This window comes from Bos indicus x Bos taurus, chromosome 4 (assembly GCF_003369695.1).
Source record: "Bos indicus x Bos taurus breed Angus x Brahman F1 hybrid chromosome 4, Bos_hybrid_MaternalHap_v2.0, whole genome shotgun sequence".
Classification (NCBI taxonomy): Eukaryota; Metazoa; Chordata; class Mammalia; order Artiodactyla; family Bovidae; genus Bos; species Bos indicus x Bos taurus.
In genome coordinates this window covers 103,570,825-103,587,509 of record NC_040079.1, presented here as the reverse complement: position 1 = coordinate 103,587,509, position 16,685 = coordinate 103,570,825, and the positions used below count along the sequence as shown (strand labels likewise).

The window sequence follows — 16,685 nt, the reverse complement described above, 5'->3', positions numbered from 1 at the left end:
ATCGCAGTTTGCCAGGCCTCCCTGTCCATCACCAACTCCCGGAGTTCACTCAGACTCACATCCATCGAGTCAGTGATGCCATCCAGCCCTCTCATCCTCTGTCGTCCCCTTCTCCTCCTGCCCCCAATCCCTCCCAGCATCAGAGTCTTTTCCAATGAGTCAACTCTTCGCATGAGGTGGCCAAAGTACTGGAGTTTCAGCTTTAGCATCATTCCTTCCAGAGAAATCCCAGGGCTGATCTTCAGAATGGACTGGTTGGATCTCCTTGCAGTCCAAGGGACTCTCAAGTCTTCTCCAACACCACAGTTCAAAAGCATCAATTCTTCTGCGCTCAGCCTTCTTCACAATCCAACTCTCACATCCATACATGACCACAGGAAAAACCATAGCCTTGACTAGATGAACCTTTGTTGGCAAAGTAATGTCTCTGCTTTTGAATCAGCCATAGGTATACATATATCCCCTCCCTTTTGAAACTCCCTCCCATCTCCCTCCCCATCCCACCCCTCTAGCTTGATACAGAGCCCCTGTTTGAGTTTCCTGAGCCACAAAGCAAATTCCCATTGGCTATCTATTTTACAGATTGTAATGTAAGTTTCCCTGTTACTCTCTCCATACATCTCACCCTCTCCTCCCCTCTTGCCACGTCCCTAAGTCTATTCTCTATGTCTGTTTCTTCATTGCAGCCCTGTAAATAAATTCTTCAGTACCGTTTTTCTAGATTCCATATATATGCATTAAATATGACATTTATCTTTCTCTTTCTGACTTACTTCACTCTGTATAATAGGCTCTAGGTTCATCCACCTCATTAGAACTGACTCAAATGCATTCCTCTTTATGGCTGAGAAATATTCCATTGTGTATATGTACCAAACTTCTTTATCCATTCATCTGTCAATGGACATCTAGGTAGCTTCCATGTCCTAGCTATTGTAAACAGTGCTGCAATGAACATTGGGATACATGTGTCTTTTTCAATTTTGGTTTCCTCAGGGTATATGCCTAGGAGTGGGATTGCTGGGTCATATGGTGCTTTTATTCCTAGTTTTTTAAGGAATCTCCATACTGTCTTCCATAGTGTCTGTATCAATTTACATTCCCACTAACAGTGCAAGAGCGTTCCCTTTTCTCTACATCCTCTCCAGCATTTACTATTTATAGATTTTTTGATCATGGCCATTCTGACCGGTGTGAGGTGATAGCTCACTGCGGTTTTGATTTGCATTTCTCTAATAATGAGTGATGTTGAGCATCTTTTCATGTTTTTGTCAGCCACCTGTATGTCTTCTTCGAAGAAATATCTGTTTAGGGCTTTGCCCCACTTTCTGATTGGGTTGTTTGTTTTTCTAGCATTGAGTTGTATGAGCTGCTTGTATATTTTGGAAATTAATCCTTTGTCAGTTATTTCATTTGCTATTATTTTTTCCCATTCTGAGGGTTGTCTTTTCACCTTGCTTATAGTTTCTTTTGCTGTGCAAAAGCTCCTTAAGTTTAATAGGGTCCCACTTCTTTATTTTTGGTTTTATTTCCATTACTCTAGGAGGTGGGTTATAGAGGATCTTGCTTTATGTCATCGAGTGTTCTGCCTATGTTTTCCTCTAAGAGTTTTATAGTTTCTGGTCTTACATTTAGGTCTTTTATCCATTTTGAGTTTATTTTTGTGTACAGTGTTAGTAAGTGTTCTAATCTCATCCTTTTACATGTAGCTGTCCAGTTTTCCCAGCACCATTTATTGAAGAGGCTGTCTTTGCCCCATTGTATATTCTTGGCTCCTTTGTCAAAAATGTGGTGCCCATAGGTGCATGGGTTTATTTCTGGGCTTTCTATCTTGTTCTGTTGGTCTGTATTTCTGTTTTTGTGCCAGTACCAAATTTTCTTGATGACTGTAATTTTGTAGTATAATCTGAAGTCAGGAAGGTTGATTCCTCCAGCTCCATTCTTCTTTCTCAAGACTGCTTTGGCTATTCGGGGTCTTTTGTGTTTCTATATGAATTGTGAAATTTTTTGTTCTAGTTCTGTGAAAAATGTCATTGGTAATTTGATAGGGATCACATTGAATCTGTAGATGGCATTTGGTAGTACCGTCATTGATTTTCCATACCCAGGAACATGGAATCTCTCTCTTGTCTTTTGTCTCCTTAGGTAAGTTTATTCCTAGATATTTAATTCTTCTTGTTGCAATGGTGAATGGGATTGATTCCTTAACTTGTCCTACTGATTTTTCATTGCTAGTATATAGAAATGTAAATGATTTCTGTGTATTGATTTTATATCCTGAAACTTTGCTAAATTCACTGATTAGCTTTAGTAATTTTCTGATACTATCTTTAGGCTTATCTATACAGTATCATGTCATCTGCAAACAGTGAGAGCTTTTCTTCTTTTCTGATCTGGATTCCTTTTATTTCCTTTTCTTCTCTGATTGCTGTAGCTAGAATTTCCAGAACTATGTTGAATAACAGTGGTGAAAGTGGGCACCCTTGTCTTGTTCCTGATCTTAGGGGGAATGCTTTCATTTTTTCTCCATTGAGAATAATGTTTGCTATAGGCTTATCATACATGGCCTTTACTATGTTGAGGTAGGTTCCTTCTATGCATATTTTTTGGAGTTTTAGTCATAAATGGGTGCTGAATTTTGTCAAAAGCTTTTTCTACATCTACTGAGATTATATATGGTTTTTATCTTTCAATTTGTTAATATGGTATATCACATTGATTGACTTGTTTATATTGAAGAAGCCTTGCATCCCTGGAATAAACTCAATTTAATAAACCCATTTAATTCATTTACATTTAAAGTAATTATTGATATACATGTTCCTATCACCATTTTCTTAATTGTTTGGGGTTGACCTTGTAGATCTTTTTTCTTCTCTTGTATTTCTTGACTATATAAGTCCCTTTAACATTTGTTGTAAAACTGCTTTGATGGTACTGAATTCTCTTAACTTTTGCTTGTCTTTTTCAGGCAAGTTTTTTATTTCTCCATCAATTTAGAATGAGATCCTGGCTGAGTATGGTAATCTTGTAGATTTTTCCCTTTCAGTACTTTAAATATATCCTGCCATTCCCTTCTGGTCTGCAGTTTCTGCTGAAGGATAAGCTATTAAGCATATGGGGTTTCCCTTGTGTGTTACTTGTTGCTTTTCCCTTGCTGCTTTTAATATTCTTTCTTTGTGTTTAGTCTTAGTTTGATGAGTATGTGTCTTGGCATGTTTCTCTTTGAGTTTATCCTGTGTGGGACTCTCTGTGCCTCTTGGACTTGACTGACTTATTTACTTTTCCATGTTGGGTAAGTTTTCAACTATAATCTCTTCAAAAATTTTCTCATACTCTTTTTCTCTTCTTCTTCTGGGACCCCTATAATTCAAATATTAATGCATTTGATATTGCCCCAGAGGTCTCTTGACTATCTTTAGTTCTTTTCATTCTTTTTACTTTGTTCTGATCTTCAGAAGTTATTTCCACTATTTTATCTTCCAGCTCACTGATTCACTCTTCTGCTTCAGACATTGTGCTATTGATTCCTTCTAGAGTATTTTTAATTTCAGTAATTGTATTGTTTGTATGTTTATTCTTTAATTCTTCTAGGTCTTTGTTAATTGATTCCTGCCTTTTCCCCATTTTGTTTTCAAGGTTTTTGGTAATCTTTACTATCATTATTCTGAATTCTTTTTCAGGTGGTTTGCCTATTTCCTCTTCATTTATTTGGACTTCTGTGTTTCTAGTTTGTCCCTTTATTTGTGTAGTATCTCTCTGCCTTTTATCTTTTTTTTTAACGTATTGTGTTTGAGGTCTCCTTTTCCCAGGCTTCAGGGTTGAATTCTTTATTCCTTTTGGTTTCTGCCCTCTAAGACTGGTCCAGTGGTTTGTGTAAGCTTTGTGTAGGTTGGGATTTGTGCTGAGTTTTTTGTTTGTTTGTTTTTCCTCTGATGGGCAAGGGTGAGTGAGGTGGTAATGCTGTCTGCTGATGACTGAGTCTGTATATTTGTTTTGTTTGTTATTTAGATGAGGCGTCCTGCACGGGGCACCGTGGCTGGGTGATGCCGGGTCTTGTATTCAAGTGGTTTCCTTTGTGCAAGTTCTCACTATTTGATACTCCCTAGGCTTAGTTCTCCTTAAAGAAGGCAATGGCACCCCACTCCAGTACTCTTGCCTGGAAAATACCATGGATGGAGGAGCCTGGTAGGCTTCAGTCCATGGGGTCGCTACCAGTCGGACGCAACTGAGCGACTTCACTTTCACGCAATGGAGAAGGAAATGGCAACCCACTCCAGTGTTCTTGCCTGGAGAATCCCAGGGATGGCAGAGCCTGATGGGCTGCTGTCTATGGGGTCGCACAGAGTTGGACACGACTGAAGCGACTTAGCGGCAGCAGCAGGGTTAGTTCTCCAGAGAAGGCAATGGCAACCCACTCCAGTACTCTTGCCTGGAAAATCCCATGGACGGAGGAGCCTGGTAGGCTGCAGTCCATGGGTTCACTAGGAGTCGGGTACAACTGAGCGACTTCATTTTCACTTTTCACTTTCCTGCATGGGGAAGGAAATGGCAACCCACTCCAGTGTTCTTGCCTGGAGAATCCCAGGGATGGAGGAGCCTGGTGGGCTTCTGTCTATGGGGTCGCACAGAATTGGACACGACTGAAGCGACTTAGCAGCAGCAGCAGCAGGGTTAGTTCTCTGGTAGTCTAGAGTCTTGGAGTCAAGGCTCCCACTCCAAAGGCTCAGGGCTTGATCTCTGGTCAGGAACGAAGATTCCACAAGTGGTTTTTTATGGCATTAAGTGAGATTAAAACAAATACCCAAAACCAAGAAACCAAACAGGAACCCCAGACAAATGGCAGTTACAAAATCAGGCAAATAATAATTAAAATATTGGAACATACACATATACCCCCATAAGCAAAGTCAAAACAGTCCAACAAAAATAAAGTACAATAGATTGACCTCTCAAATAAAGGAAACCAAAATTATATCTACCAGCTGAAAACAAAACAAACTAAAGCACAAACTGGAAAAAAAAAAAAATGAAAGCAAGGTGCCAGTTGGGGAATAAAGCAATGAAAATAAAACAAATATGTTAAGAGGAAAGGAAAGAAAGAAAGAATAGACATGCAAAGTTAAATAGAGGTAGATAAAGAAGATTTATATACATTAAAGGTTAACTGCAAGGGGAAAAGAACAGTAGGAAAAGCAAACAAAGGAATAAATGTAGAAAAAATAATAATAGGTTTAAAAAGTTAAAAATTATAAAAAGAGAGAAGAAAAAAAAAAAAGGAAAACTCCAGAGAACTGGAAAAGCCCTGTGTAGAGGCCGAGGTTTATAACAATAGTAAAAAATGTGACTGAGGAAAAAAAATAAAGCTTAATTAGATTTCATAGTGCCAATAAAATTGACAACTACAATGAGAAGCAGAGGGGAAGGGATTAAAAAAAAGAGAAAAGAATCTACAGAACAAGCCAAAACATAAGAATAATAAATGAAAGCCCAGAGATAAATCCACACACCTATGGACACCTTATCTTTAACAAAGGAGGCAAGAATATACAATGGAAAAAAGACCATCTGTTTAACAAGTGGTGCTGGGAAAACTGGTCAACCACTTGTAAAAGAATGAAACTAGAACACTTTCTAACACCATATACAAAAATAAACTCAAAATGGATTAAAGATCTCAACGTAAGACCAGAAATTATAAAACTCCTAGAGGAAAACATAGGCAAAACACTCTCTGACATACATCACAGCAGGATCCTCTATGACCCACCTCCCAGAATATTGGAAATAAAAGCAAAAATAAACAATTGGGACCTAATTAAAACCTTTTGCACAACGAAGGAAACTATAAGCAAGGTGAAAAGACAGCCTTCAGAATGGGAGAAAATAATAGCAAATGAAGCAACTGACAAAGATCTAATCTCAAAAATATACAAGCAATTCCTGCAGGTCAATTTCAGAAAAATAAACAATCCAATCAAAAAATGGGCCAAAGAACTACAGACATTTCTCCAAAGAAGACATGCATATGGCTAACAAACACATGAAAAGATGCTCAACATCACTCATTATCAGAGAAATGCAAATCAAAACCACTATGAGGTACCATTTCACGCCAGTCAGAATGGCTGCGATCCAAAAGTCTACATATAATAAATGCTGGAGAGGGTGTGGAGAAAAGGGAACCCTCTTACACTGTTGGTGGGAATGCAAACTAGTACAGCCACTATGGAGAACAGTGTGGAGATTCCTTAAAAAACTGGAAATAGAACTGCCTTATGATCCAGCAATCCCACTGCTGGGCATACACACTGAGGAAACCAGAAGGGAAAGAGACACGTGTACCCCAATGTTCATCACAGCACTGTTTATAATAGCCAGGACATGGAAGCAACCTAGATGTCCATTGGCAGATGAATGGATAAGAAAGCAGTGGTACATATACACAATGGAGTATTACTCAGCCATTAAAAAGAATACATTTGAATCAGTTCTAATGAGGTGGATGAAACTGGAGCCTATTATACAGAGTGAAGTAAGCCAGAAAGAAAAACACCAATACAGTATACTAACACATATATGTGGAGTTTAGAAAGATGGTAACGATGACCCTATATGTGAGACAGCAAAAGAGACACAGATGTATAGAACAGTCTTTTGGACTCTGTGGGAGAAGGTAAGGGTGGGATGATTTGAGAGAATAGCATTGAAACATGTATATTATCGTATGTGAAACAGACCAGTCCAGGTTTGATGCATGAAACAGGGTGCTCAGGGCTGGTGCACTGGGATAATCCAGAGGGATCGGATGGGGAGGGAGGTGGGAGGGGGTTCAGGATGGGGAACACATGCATACCTATGGCTGATTCACATCAATGTATGGCAAAACCCACTACAATATTGTACAGTAATTAGCCTCCAATTAAAATAAATAAATTAATAATAATAATAAATGTTTTTCTTGAGTCACTGCTGTCAGAGTCCTTTCCCTCGCTGGGAGTCACAGTCCACCTCACCTCCCTAGGATGCCCTCAAACACTGTGCTGAGCTCTGGACCTGCCGTGGGTGCAGCTCAGATTCTGATCTGCTCCTACTCCTGTGTGTTCTTGCCTCCAATGTCCACAGCTATCAGAACTAGTGAGCTTTCTTTTGTGGGGGCTCTCAGTGTCCTATTATATATTCCTTAGACATGGAGTCTCCGAGTTGATTGTGTGGATTTAACCTGCAGCTTATACATTTGGTGGGAGGGTTTTGGGTCTTCTTCCTTAGCCACACTGCCCCTGGGTTTCAATTGTGGTTTTATTTCCACCTCTGCACGTGGGTTGTCCACTGGGGTTTGCTCCTGAGGCTGCCCTGGAGGACTTGGGTTTGCCCCTGTGAGGGCCAGGTGTGGAGGTGATGCAGCTGCTTGGGTCACAGGGGTTCTGGCAGCACCAGGTACTCAGGGGAGTTGGCAGCTAGGGCAGCAGGAAATACACAGTGGTCTAGAAGGGTATGGCGGAGAAGGCAATGGCACCCCACTCCAGTACTCTTGCCTGGAAAATCCCATGGACAGAGGGGCCTGGTGGGCTGCAGTCCATGGGGTCACTATGAGTCGGATACGACTGAGTGACTTCCCTTTCACTTTTCACTTTCATGCATTGGAGAAGGAAATGGCAACCCACTCCAGTGTTCTTGCCTGGAGAGTCCCAGGGACGGGGGAGCCTGGTGGGCTTCCGTCTATGGGGTTGCACAGAGTCGGACACGACTGAAGTGACTTAGCAGCAGCAGCAGAAGGGTATGGCAACCAGTATTGGCCAATACGCTCCAGTCTTCTTGCCTGGAGAACCCCCCTGACAGAGAAGCCTGGCAGGCCACAGTCTACAGGGTTGCAAAGAGTTGGACACGACTGAAGCGACCCTGCATGCATAGACAGAAGACATTTCTTTTTTGCCTGTGGCAGCTCTGCCCCCATGAGTGTTGAGCGTGAAGGTGGTGCAGCTGCTTGGCTTGCGGGGACCCTGGTGGCGCCAAGTTTGCAGGGACATGGACTGCCTCCGCTGCAGAAGTTATGGTCCCATCAGAGTCTTTTTTCCAGCCTCTTGTAGCTGGTGATCAGAAGTCCTCTTTGATCGTCTTTCTCCCTAGCTTTGCCTGTTCAGGCACTTAGAGGGCTCCCTTGACTGGGTCCTTCTCTGCTGTCAGACACATAGAGGGGCCCCCCTGGCTGGGGTCCTACTCTGTAGTTCAGTGCACTCGGTGGGTCAGTCTTTCTATTGTTCAGCTGCCAATGAGAGACAGAGGCTATGATGCGTGACTCAGCAGTATCGCCTTGCTTCCAAGTCTGCCCAGCTTTTCTCCATGGGCATTTCCCCCCATGATCTCCTCCCTCACATCCCCTTGATCCGTCTCTACGCAGACAGTAGCAGCCCTCACCCTGGGATTGCTCCCATCCCTAAACTCCAGCTACCAGCTGCAGTACCTTCCAGGGCACCTGTGTCCCTGTCTGGGGGTACATATGGCTGCGGCAAGGACTGATTCTCATTCCATTTAGGCTGCCACAGATCAGCTGTTTCACTCTCAGCCTTAAATGTTTCTCCTCTGACTCAGATAATTGCCCGATATGGGGACTGGACCCCTGCTTCAGTTCCCCTACGCCTGAGGGCAGGTCCAGTCTTACTCACACTCCTGTTTTTCCCACTAGTTCCTTCATGCTGCTGAGTTTTGTGTAGCTCACAAAAACTTTATATATTTATATTATAAATATATAACTTTATTTAATATATATTATATATAAAAATTATATATTATATATTTCATATATTTATAATATAAATATATGTATATATTTCATATTTATTTATAATATAAATAATATATGTATATATTTAATATTTATAACTTTATAAGATTATATCACTTTATATATTCTTTTGCACTGGTCTCCTTTCTGCTCTCAGCTGGTGTTCTGCATGCACTTCTGTGTCTGAAGGTGTATTCCTGATGTATCCATGGAGAGAGATGTACTCCATGTCAACCTACTCCTCCGCCATCTTGTTCAAAATCTGTTACTGACTTTTAATCTGTTTTCCAGATATAAGAAACTCTTTCCCCTTAACCTAATTATAATTTATAACAGCTTGGGAAATTACACTTTTGTAAGTGAAATCCAAACACTTCTCTTCTCCCTCTACCTGATCCTTCCAGGAACTGGAAACTCTTAGGTTTTCTGTAGATTTATCAGATGAATAAGAAAGGTCACCTCCTGACTGGTACAAGAACATCAAGATATCTGGGGGACTTCAAGAAGAGGAGAAATCACCCAAATATATAGATTACAGGCACAATCTGATGACAAGCCAATGGTATAGCTTTCCTGGCCTTTAGTTCATGAGGTTCTTTATGAAGAGTTCCAGAATAACCAATTTAAAAGAGCCTATGTGATCAATCAACCATAATCAGACTTACTTTGTCAACAAATTAGTTTTAATTTGGCTATATTTGGTAAAAAAGAAAAAAAAAATGAGGGCAATTTTAGAAAGAAAAAGATGTTTCAACGGATATTAAATTCTAGTTTTGTTGATTCAAGTCAGTATTTACTGCTTAAGACTCACTTCCCAAGTAGCTCCTTGTTACTACGTTACTTTACTGTAAAGTTTGAGTCATTAAGAGGATATTCTAAGCCTTTTTTCTGAAGTCAAACAGTACTCTAAGTCTGGATGAAGGTAAAACGCCCCATGACCTGCAACCAGGTGATTATACTTACTAGAAAAGGCATCATTTAAACAACTCTTATCAGGTGTTCTTAAATACCTCATGCACAATGCAACTGAAGGGACTTAACTCTTAATTCATATTTATCACTTAAGAAAGACCTCTGAATTGGACTGGTCTATAGAAAGGTCTGTTGATCCCAAGTGATATCCGCAAGAGGACAAAAAAGGGATGACAGCCATGGCAGACAGCGAACCCAAGAATCCAAACCAGATCAGTAAGATCTATCACACCAATTCAACTGAACTTTTCCCAAAACTTTGTCTCCCTATCAACACTGAAAGTTATTGTTTTATTTCTAACCACACTGTTGCCACCAGGGTTTAGGATGGAAAGAAAATTCTCTAATGAAGTTGTCACAGGGTATTATTACGCAGGACATGTACCACTCCTTGCTCCAGGCCTGTGGCTTGAAATGCATGTATGGTGTTTGTATGAAAATTCAGTGTAACTGATAATGTGTATAACCTGCAAAGTGCTTCCCCATCCGCATGCCTCTGTGCTTATTTATTTTGTCTCATTATTTTCCCCCAACTTGGATAAGCAGGCAAATTACACACTTACACACACACACACTTACACACACACAATCTCTCTCTCTCTCTCTCTGTAGCCCTAGCACTGAGGTGCGTCACTGACCCAGGGCAGGCAGCTACCATTATGGCAACAAGGGACAATTACTTTGATTATTCATGCATTCTATCTAAGTGGGAAATGTGCTGGAAATTTTCACATATTGAGGTCTGGGAAAGTCATTCGGGCTTATAACATGACTTAAATTGAACTTTAGGCTAACCAGAACAGCCCATTTGTGGCCTATTAAACATACACTGTACATCTGTTTTAACCACTGAAAAATACGTTAAAAAAAATAGAATAACTGTTGTTCAGTTCAGTTGCTCAGTCGTGTCTGAGTCTTTGTGACTCCAGGGACTGCAGCACGCCAGGCCTCGTTGTTCAGGAATCCAAAATACAGCCAGGTAGACACTGTGGATGTGGTTTCAGACACAGTTCTATATTACTGAGCACTCAAGTTTTCTAAATAGTATCCGACTCAAGGACACAACCAGATGTTCTCAAAAGATTATCTACTAGCAGCCGCCAACTGCATCCTTATGGTCTCAAGGTCTCCTCTTGGAGCTAGGAAACCTTGCTCTTACTTTAAGAATACAGTGGCAAACAAGGTGGCTCAAGCCACAGCCTCCTAGGTAGGCACTGGATTCTTTAGCCAGGACACTACTGGATAATAAAATTGCTTTAAATAATATTTTGGCAAAAAGGGAGATGTGTGTAGTGACCAACAACTGTTATGTATAATTTGTATCCCTGGCCTGGAGAGCTGTATGTCAATCAATGAAGTAAAAATGGTCTCTCACCCTATACACAAAAATAAACTCAAAATGGCTAAATGACTTAAATCTAAGACGTAACACCATAAAACTCCTGTAAGAGAACATAGCAAGACATTCTCTAACATATAACACAGCAATATTTTCTTAGGTCAGTCTCCCAAGGCATTAGAAATAAAGGCAAAAATAAACAAACAAGACTTAAACTTAGAAGCTTTGCACAGGATAAACAAAACCAAATGAAAAGACAACTTATGGAATGGGAGAAAACATTTGCAAATGATGTGACCAACAAGGGCTTAATTTCCAAAATATATGAACACGTATATACTTCAATAACAAAAAAAACCCCCAAAAAACAACCCAATCAACAAATGAGCAGAAGATCTAAATAGACATTTTACCATAGAAGATATACAGATGGCCACCAGGCACATGAAAAGATCCTCCACATGGCTAATTATTAGAGAAATAGAAATCAAAAGTATAATGAGGGATTACCTCAGACCAGTCAGAATGGCCATCATCAAAAAGTCTACAAACGAGAAATGCTAAAGAGGGTGTGGAGAAGAGAGAATCCTTGCGCACTGTTGGTGGGAATGTAAACTGGTACAACCTCTATGGAGAACAGTATGGAGGTTGCTTAAAAAACTAAAAATAGAGCTCCCATATGAGCCAGCAATCCCACTCCTGAACACACATTCAGAAAAGACAAAAATTCGAATTCAAAAAGATACATGTACCCCAATGTTCACAGCAGCACAATTTATAGTAGCTAAGACAAAGAACCGTGATGACAGCCTAAGTGTCCATCAACAGATGAATGGATAAAGATGTGGCATGTGTATACACACACAAATACAATGGAATATTACTCAGCCATAAGAAGAATGAAATAATGTCATTTGAGGCAACGTGGATGGACGTAGAAATTATCATACTAAGTCAAACAAAGACAAATATCATATGCTATCGCTTACATGTGGAATCTAAAAAAAAAAAGATACAAGTCAACTTATTCACAAAACAGAAACAGACTCAAAGACATAGAAAACAAACTTATGGTTATCAAAGGGGAAAGAGGGGGCAGAGACAAATCAGGTGTTTAGGATTAGCAAATACAAACTGCTATATATTAAACAACAAAGGCCTACTGTGTAATGCAGGGAACTATATTCAATATCTTGTAATAAATTATAATGGAAAAGAATTAAAAAAAAAAACCATATGTGAAAGTCGCTCAGTCATGTCTGACTCTTTGTGACCCCATGGACCATACAGTCCATGGAATTCTCCAGGTCCAGAATACTGGAGTGGGTAGCCTTTCCCTTCTCCGGGGAATCTTCCCAACCCAGGGATTGAACCCAGGTCTCCTGCATTGTAGGTGGATTCTTTACCAGCTGAGCCACAAAGGAAGCCCCCCCAAAGAATACATGTATGTGTGTATGTATGTTATACATGGATAACTGAACCACTCTGCTATACACCAGAGACTAACACAGCTACTGAAAGCCCTACCGGTGCAGGAAGTTAACTGAATGCTGACTGCAAGCACATCAACCCCATACATATGACATATGGATAACTGAATCACTGCTGTACACAACTAAACTAACACAAACTAAAACTAACCAGTAAGTTAACTGTACTTCAATTAAAAAGAAAACCTTAGAGAAGTTAAAATGCAAATACAGAGCAATTCAAAAAGCTGCTCGTTTACTGGATATATGTAAAGAGAACCCACTCCAAAACTTGTTTTCCATCTAAAATAGGAGGACTATTTGGAGGAATACTGCAAGATGCATTTTAATCATCATCCTCATTGTGATATGTCTGCTAATTTTCCAAGCTCTGTACATGTACTATGACAAAGCAATTGAAGAGAGAGGTAATGTTTTCATAACACAAAATATCAGTGCTAGGCTTGAAACTGGGGCATATAACCAATTCTGAATCCATTCCTCACATTGAGGAAGGACTATACCCCGTTTCATCAGGAAATACCCAGAGCCCCATTCCCTCTAAGATTTGGGGAAAGCTGAAACAGGGTGGAGGCTGAAACCAAATCCTCCTAAAAGTGAGTTCCTTGGCCAAGTTTATGATTAACTTCTCTAACCAAAACCATTCCCTTTCTTGTCCTGTACCTGTTCTCTGTCAAGTTTGAGGACTATCAAAGAAAAGAAGGGATTGTAATCAAGTAGAACGTTATGGGGCTCTTCCTGAACAGATTCCCCATATTCTCCATCTACCTCTTGTTTATGGGAGAAGGCAATGGCACCCCACTCCAGTACTGTTGCCTGGAAAATCCCATGGATGGAGGAGCCTGGTAGGCTGCAGTCCATGGGGTCGCTAAGAGTCGGACACGACTGAGCGACTTCACTTTCACTTTCCACTTTCATGCATTGGAGAAGGAAATGGCAACCCACTCCAGTGTTCTTGCCTGGAGAATCCCAGGGACGGGGAAGCCTGGTGGGCTGCGGTCCATGGGGTCACACAGAATCGGACACGACTGAAGCGACGCAGCAGCAGCAGCAGCAGCAGCAGCAGCAGCAGCAGCAGCAGCAAGCCATATCCTTGAGCTGTTTTGCAGCTACTAAAATCCCTCCCAGGTGGAAGAAGTTAACTGAATGTTGACCACAAGCATGTAGACCCCAAACTGATTAGAACCAGAAGGTTGATGTTGACTCCTGATCACCTCACTACCGACCAAAAATAGGAGACTGTCCACCAGCTGATCCCATATCCCTCTTCCTCACCCTACCTTTAAAAACCCCTCCCTGAAAGTCATCAGGTAATTCAGGCCTTTTTCTTTGGGTGTTAGCTTCTGGTACTACTTGCCTGACGCCCTGCAATAAACACTGCACTTTCTTTCATCACAAGCCAGTGTCAGTAGATTGGCTTTGCCGCACTGGTGAATGGACCCACACTGGGCTGAACAACAAAAGAAGTCAGTTACAAAAGACTATGTATTATAAGATCCCATTCTGTCCATTATAGGCAAATTCATGGAGATAGAAAGCAGGTTAGTTGTTGCCATTAGTAGGATGGAATAGGGAGTCACTGATAATGGGTACAGAGTTTCTTTGGGGGGTAATAAAAAGTGCTTTGGAATTAGATAACGGTGACGGTTGCATGACCTTGTGAAAATACTAAAAAGCACTGAATCGTACATTTTAAAAGGGTGAATTTTGTGGTATGTGAATGTAACTCAATTTTTAAAAATCCAATTTGTGTGTGCACACACACACACATCCTACCACATAGGACAGTTAAGAAAATGCCTGGGCTTACGTGCACAAGGCACAGTGTCCGCAGAATTCCTCCAGGAAACAGCTGTTTTTATTTTCCATAGTCCACGGAGGGTCAGAAAGAGTGAAGGGAGGAAAGCCATAAACACAGCTACATCGGCCTGACGTCTCCGCCTCTGACGTTGGCAGGGCCACTCACCGCTCCTCCCCTGCAGTCCACTGCCCGGTATTCCTGCCTCTCAGCTCGGCGGACGGTCCGGCTTCCACCACCGGGGCTCTTCAGGCAGGCGGCCCGAGGTGCGCCTCCACCCTTGTCCTCTTGCAGACCTCGTCACGCCTTCGTCTTCCCTGCTCAGGCCTCTCCCGCTTGTCCGCTCGCCCTGCCCACCCCCAGAAAACGAACCGCGAGACCAGGACACTTCCGGCTTTAGCGTGAGCCCACCCCTCTCTCCTCTCCAGGTGCTTCATCTTTAACCAAAGGCCTGGTTTCTAGAGTGGAAAAACCTGCTTGGCCCTGGGTTGCTCTCACCATGGGCTCACCACTGAGACCCAAGGTGAGGAGGCTGGGGTGCCCCCCACCCCCGCCCCGGGCAGGTTCTGAGGGTGGCTAACAGATGGGTGGCAGGCTGCAGGGAGCAAGAGCTCAGGAGAGAGTGTCATCAGGATCTGCTCTCTCCTGCTAGTTTCTTCCTTCACGCTGGAGCCAAAGTCACAGCTCACCCAGGAGGGCAGCTCCTGCCGGCAGGATAAAAATACCCCTCAGTTTGACTACTGAGCCCATGCGTGGCCAACTCAGCCATGAAAGGCCAGGAGAGAGCAAACAGGGCGGAATGGCGCTGACTTCCCTGCTTGCTAACACATGGACGAGGCGGGATAAAGCCTTGATGATGAGCATGAATGTTTCTTTTATTGTTCATCAAGCCCTTCGAGGAATTATGGGAGCTCCAGACCATTTTCTCAGGGGGAAAAAAAAATCCATAGAGGTGTATTTTCACACAAAATTACAGACAATCTCAGAGGATATACAGAACTCTTGATGCTAAGAGGTCCATAATTCCCTGGGCCAGAACAGACACTATAGCAGAGCAGAAAGGATTTAGAAGCCAGCCATTGGAAATAGCATTAAGCTGCTGGAAAAGGGTGGAAGCAATGGTGTTGATCTCCACCCTGAGAATCCTTCCGTCTGCACCAGGAATGCAGCACAGTGGGGGATACTCTAAATGTGAGACAGACCCTTGGGCACTACAGCGCAAGACCAGAAATAGTAAGGAGATACCTTGGATCAAAATCGATAGAAGAGCTCCCTGGGAAGCAGCTGGAGAAGAAAGCCCTGGAGAGCTGATATATAATCCAGCCTCCACCGATGAGGCATTTCTAAAATCAACTGCCGCATCCCTGGCTGTCAGAGGTGGCCTCTGTCAGGTGTTAGAGGTTTCCAGGGCACTTCGGATCAGCTAGTTCTCTGCCAAGTCATGCGATCACCACCCTAATGCAAAGAGTGAAAGTTGCTCAGTCGTGTCTGACTCTGCAACCCCATGGACTGTAGCCTGCTAGGCTCCTCTGTCCATGGAATTCTCCAGACCAGAATACTGGAGTGGGTAGCTGCTCCCTTCTCTAGGGGACCTTCCCAACGCAGGTCTCCTGCACTGCAGGCAGACTGTTTACCAGCTGAGCCACCAGGGAAGATACACTAATGCCAAAGCCAGCAGTTATGCAACACTGAGATTAGTGTTCCCACCAGTGGGTGGGGAGGTCGGGGGGCAGGGTTTGTAGCAGTGGAAGGAGGAGCATCTCAGTGCCCTTGAACATACGGGAAGTGCCACCAGAGGGTCAGGCCATAGGATCAGACGGGAAAGAAAGAGACGTGAGAGCGCCTGAGGTGGGTCCCAGAATTCCATTGAAAACAATCATGTTTTTCTCCAATCATGTTTTTCACGCTCAACAACTGTGGCTCCTCTTGAGAACTCAAGAGCCAGCATTTGGGCCTGTTGAGAGCAGCAGAGTCCTCAGGTCAGTCTCTCTTCGATTACTTATCAGACGTAAACACATATTCTGTATTAAGGGCAAAGATTCTATTTTCAAAGAGGTTCATTCAATTGATTGAAGAAGTTTAACTGAGAGCACTGGAACAGCCCAGGCTGCTCCATGGTCTAGCCAACATTCACCCTCTCTCCCACTCTGCCCAGTCTGGTCTGTACCTCTCTGCTCCTGCTGCCTCCCCATTTCTGATTACAAGTGTCCCATCGCTCTCAACACACAGTCACTGTAGAGCAATGGGATACTTGTAACCAGAAACAGTTTGCAATTGCTTCAATGTAATGTTGGTATCTACAGC

General features: G+C 42.3%; 1 long non-coding RNA gene across 1 annotated transcript in view; it reads right to left on the bottom strand.

Annotated features, from left to right (window-relative positions):
• Positions 1–14,763, bottom strand: part of LOC113891693 — a 50,598-nt gene extending 35,835 nt beyond the window's left edge. The window contains exon 1 of the long non-coding RNA XR_003510857.1: positions 14,550–14,763. This is a non-coding gene — a long non-coding RNA (uncharacterized LOC113891693). The remainder of the gene's footprint in view (positions 1–14,549) is intronic.
• Positions 14,764–16,685: the final 1,922 nt, after the last annotated feature.